Below are 5,696 nucleotides of genomic sequence, written 5' to 3' on the forward strand. Positions count from 1 at the left end.
GCGCTATCAACCTGGGTGGAAATTTTCAGAGATCTATGTATTTGGACATCAAGATATTTTTGCACATCCACACTAACACAAATATTTCCATTGACCCAGTATTGTGCCTTACTGTTATTCTTCCCAAAGTGAATTCCCACAGTGAGTCATTTATCTACATTGAATTTCATATCTCCATTGAGATTACTGAACTTGATTTTGAATCCTGAAGACGTGAGTCTCCAAGAGGAAGGCTTTGCAGATGTACCAGCACTATGGACTATAGAATGTTGGATAAGTTGTTAATATTAAATCTGAGAGAAGGATTCAAATGTTGTTCAAAGTTTAAAGGAGTCTCAGCCAAAGACACTTGCCTTTGGCATATGGAGTTAGAGCAAAATGCTGAAGAAACACTTTAGGTATGTCAACACCTCTGGAGAGACAACAGAGTTAACATTTTGAGTGCAGTGATGCTTCTTCAGAACTAGAAGCAGCTTTGAAAATGAGGAATTTTTGCTGCTGATGCGTCGTTGGATGCGGGTCTGGTGGGTGGGAAAAGGAGCGATCAGATAAGTAGTGAGGGAGCCGAGAGAGAGAGAGAGAGAGCGAAAGCAAACGACAGGGTCCGCCAAGACAATTTTGATGGTAAGCCAGGAAAGAAGACAAGCTGTCCTGGTTACAATTAGCTCTATGAGTTGGTAACAATGAATGTAACCCATTTCATGATCGGGTGCGTAGTGTTCTACCAAGGAATGGAGCATTAGCACTTTGATATTATTGAACTCGATTTTGAATCCTGAGGTCTTCAGGGTCTCCAAGTTGACGGTTGTTTGCAGCTGTACCAGCACTATGGACGATTAAGAAAATTAGCTTTGACAGAAATAGTTTTTTTAGAGCGGTTCTCTGATTGTTTCCTGGTTGGTTGACATCTTGTGGGTGTGCACGATGTTGGCAGAACTCTTCAGTCCTCCAGTAACCTGCGGAATCAGAGACATTGCACGTTGTATGCCGGCCAGCCTGTGCCTCCTGCAAGGAAGTTAGATTATCCTGAAGAGGTGACATTAAAGAGAAAGACGCACTGATAAGCAAAAGAATCGTATTGGTAAGGCATTTGGACTGCGGTCGGTGAAACGAATTCTCCTTCATACCACACCATCCAATATACTGAATGATTTTTTTCTGTCTATTTTCCATCGAGCCATATAAGGTAATGGCATAGGAAAAGCCTCTTGAAACAATGAAGTTGCACCAGTCGAGAGCAAATACTGAAGTATTCTCATCCCATATTCCACCAATTTTATCCCTGTCCATTGCTGCCATTACTTCAGCTGAAAACTCAATTAAGTTGTCAGACACGACCTGCTCTTAACAAAGCCATCTCTATTATCTGGTATTAACTTACCATTTTTCCAAGTGGATATTGTTTACCTTGGTATCTCAAGTCACATCTAAATGCTTCTTAAATGTTTAAAGGGTTTCTGCCTCAATCACCCTCACAATCACTGTCATGGTATTACAGAAGTAAGTGGGTCAGACGAGGTCCTTCGACCCAAATCCACTAAACTGTCAAGAAATACTGACTACAAATGTAGCCCTTGGGCTACACAAACTTCATTCTCAAAACAAAATGTGATAATTGTGAACTTTGTGACATTTCAAGTCTTCATCTGAAATACTTTTTTAAAGGTTTTGTGATTTGCATTCTCAACTACCCTGCCGGACAGTGCATTTCTGACCACCATATAACCCTATATATTTTGTAACATCTACCGTCATTCAAGTTCACCTGACGCTCCCTGGTGCAATTTATCTCCACCACTTTCCCAGGTAGTGCATTCCAAATTCTGATAGCTCATTGTGTAAAAACGTTTTGCTATTACGAGGGGGCATAGCTTTAAATTAAGGGGTGGTAGGCATAGGATAGATGTTAGGGGTAGGTTCTTTACTCAGCGAGTCGTGAGTTCATGGAATGCTCTGCCAGTAGCAGTGGTGGACTCTCCCTCTTTATGGGCATTTAAGCGGGCATTGGATAGGCATATGAAGGATAGTGGGCTAGTGTAGGCTAGGTGGGCTTGGATCGGCGCAACATCGAGGGCCAAAGGGCCTGTACTGCGCTGTATTCTTCTATGTTCTATGTTCTATGTTTCTCATCAACTGGCTCTTGCTGACAGACTTCATATTGTTATCAGCAAATTACTAATTATAATTGGAAAACGATATCACTCTTTACACTGTCAAAATTGATCTTAGGTGTAAGCATTCCAAATAGGTCACTTTTTAATGTTCTCTGCCTCAAGGAGAAAATGACTATTCACTCTATCCTTTCATTGGATCCAGAATTCCTCCATATTTCTTCTAAAACTCCCTTTCACTCTCTCCTGGGCATTAAGATGTTCCATACTGAAGCTGCCCACAGCTGAATATAAAACTTCAAATGCGTCTTCCAGATGGTTTTTCTAGGTCTGTCACCGCTTCATTGCTTTTACCTTCCACGCCTCTATGTAAAAACCGTAGTATTCTATTCCTTTCTCAATAAGTGTTTCACAGTGCCTCACAGCACCAAGTACCCAGATTCGATTCCAACCTTGGGTGACTGTCTGTGTGGAGTTGGCACATTCCCCTCCTCTCAACGTGGGTTTCCTCCATGTGCCCCGGTTTCCTCTCACAATCTAAGGATTAGGTGAATTAGCCATGCTAAAGTGTTCAGGGATGTTTAGATTAGGTGCATTACTCAGGAGTAAATATAAGATAATGGAGTAATGGGAATGGGTATGGGGGGATTTGTGTTCCGAAGGTCAGTGCGGACTAGTGGGGCTGAAAACCCTGTTTCCAAACTGTAGCGATTTCATGATATTCTATGATGTTTCAACTTCCCTGGCATCCATCTGAAATGCAAGCACATTAACCCTGAAGTCTCTCTGCTCCTCTACGTTCAGCGAAGTTGTATCATTCAGTCTGTATTGCCTCTCTGTTCTGCCTATCAAAAAGCATCGTCACCTGTACCTATTTATTGCAATTTATCTGCCAGGCGTCTGCCGATTCTGCCAACATACGAATATTCATTCGAAGATGATCAGTGTCATCCTCATTACTCACTATTCCACAAACCACCTTATCATTTGCGAATCCATATTCGAGTATTATCCTCTCTGTTGCGTTTGAGATTCTCTTCCTGTTTCTGACAGCTATTATTATCGTGGCATGCATCACATTCATTTCCTTCCTTATTTTCTCATCAGTATCCTTAGTCATCCAGATTCCTACCATTTTGGATGCCTCAAATTTATTTGTGATGGGCATGCAGTAAGCATGCACACCATCCAACTATATTTCAACTATATTATCCCATTTTTCATGCATTGTTTCTTATCAACGTGCTCCAATTTAGATTTTAGACCCATAACATCGTTCATTTTCCAGATGCAATATTAATCATTGAGTGGTGTTTATATACTTTGAACTGAATATCGAAAATGATTAAGTTGTTATGCTATTGCCTAACTGCTTCTCCACTCTGATGCTCCGCACTTGGCCTGTCTGAGTTTTGTAGGATCAGATACAGTACTGCCCCGTTCTTTGTAGGACTAGAAATGCTCAGTTCTCGGAAGTTCTCCCGCGCACTTTACAGGATTTCACCCCTTCTGACAGCGCACACTCCTGTAATCTATCAGCCACAAAAACAGCCATCCAATCAGATGGAATGCCGGCTGGCGCCAGTGCACGAACTCGTTGCTCCTCACCCCCGCAGCAAGTTGGTCCACAGCAGAAGACAGTTTATTGATCCTTCAAGTCCTCAACATTACTAGCCAAAACACCACCTGCACCAAAACCTAGAGAGACTTCCAGACCGACCACTTGAGAATCCATAATGGTATCTACACTATTTTTGGCCACAAAGCCTACCCATCATTATCCTGACCCAGGAGCTGTTATGTTGTATATGCGGTTCAGTGCCATTTGCATATCATTTCCAGTCTGTCCCTTTACGACGCCACCATATCACAGGAAGCGAAGCCTCACCAATCTTGACCTGGTTCTCTCTATCCTTTCACCCAAATATGCAACCACTCGTTCTAAATAAAAACTCATCAGCTGGCCTCCACCTTGGAGGAGGTTACCAACGACAAGCTGAATGCCAAAACTGTTGGCATCCCCAATGTGACCCTGCAAAACTGGATGATCCAGGATTATCTGCTGTTCGAGGAAGTGGGCGCATGCACCCTCATCGTTTCCGATTGCTGCACTTACATACCTAACCCCAGTGAGGACATCAGTAACCCAGCCTGGCATATCCAATGCGCTACCGCAGTACTGCTCAACCAAAAACCAAAATGGGACCTATGGAACTGGGCAAGAACTGTGGCAGTTTTCCTGAGGCACAGCCTTGCTACAGGGATTCATTTTCGTCATTACTATCATCGTCGATATCGCACTTCTTGCATGGCTATTAAAATGTGTTTAAATCGCCAGCGCTTGTGCTTCAAGGTGCTACCCCCGTCCCCTTACCATGCATCAATGAAGGCCCACTCAAACAATAACTTTGCAACCGACACGGAATAGGCAGTTTTGGACTCGGACTCCAAATACTACCCAACTGATGCTGGCCCGAACGCGTCAGATAACCCCCTGGTTCTTGCGACACACACCCTTCACCTCAAACCCAGTTAGCAGGCAAAAACAAAAAAAGGAGGAATTGTCAGAGAAAAAAAAAACTACATTGCCTGCCCACTACTTGTTTGCAGAAGCCATGTCGGTTATTAACTAAACACAACATACGCAAAATGCCTCAACTTGACCACAATCAGCTAAGTAACAAAACAGCTAAACAAGCCATTTTCTAAACAGCTTCCAGATTAAATGAATACACTCCTTAGATGATCTGACAAAAGTATTCCTAGCTCACAATAGCATCATCTCTGTCGAAGTAATGCAAGGACATCTCCAGTCTCCTCAAGTACTGAACCACACAAAGCCAACCTAGACTGAGTGACACCTGATTCGACGGAAGATTGCACACCACCCTGCATAAGCATTGAAACGAGGATACTGGAGATGGGCACCTGCACCAGACGAGGAACGGACACCCCTGTTACAATTACATTCTTTTTCCATTCAATATAATTTAATTCATATTGTTTTGGCATTAGCAATGCTCGACTGGAACACGGATGTAACAGTATGCAAACTATTTATATCTACAACACGGGATAGAGAAACCTGGAATTATCTGTGCAGTGTGTCCATGCTGTGCCATTCCTGGCAATTTCTCCTGCCCATGATATCGTCAGAAATAAAATAGTATTCGTCTATTTCACAGATCTGTGTGTGACCTCTTTTTGTCATTGACGATTCTCCACCAGTATTGCTTTGCAATACTTAAAATTCTCCGTTTACCAGTTTTTCTGTTCAGTGCCAATCAATAGATGAAATTACATATTCGCATTTGTCTGAACTGAATCTCGTCGGGACACTCCCATTCTACAGTCAGGCAAGCTTAACCTGTTTCCAGGAGGTTTTCTGGTTAGACTCTGTTCAATTAAGCCTTATTGTCCTCAACAACCCCATTGCATTTATTCAGTAGCTGTGCTGGTGTCAAAAACACAGACTCTTCAAATTTTCTGTGCATTTGTCTACAACGTGGTTTGACAATAGATTTCATAGCAGACAAGACAATTAATTCCGCACAAAGACAAATACGTTCCTTTGGAACAAACAAG

This window comes from Chiloscyllium plagiosum, unplaced genomic scaffold (genome assembly GCF_037043375.1).
Source record: "Chiloscyllium plagiosum isolate Xiang-an unplaced genomic scaffold, Cpla_swu_hap1 HiC_scaffold_52, whole genome shotgun sequence".
Lineage (NCBI taxonomy): Eukaryota > Metazoa > Chordata > Chondrichthyes > Orectolobiformes > Hemiscylliidae > Chiloscyllium > Chiloscyllium plagiosum.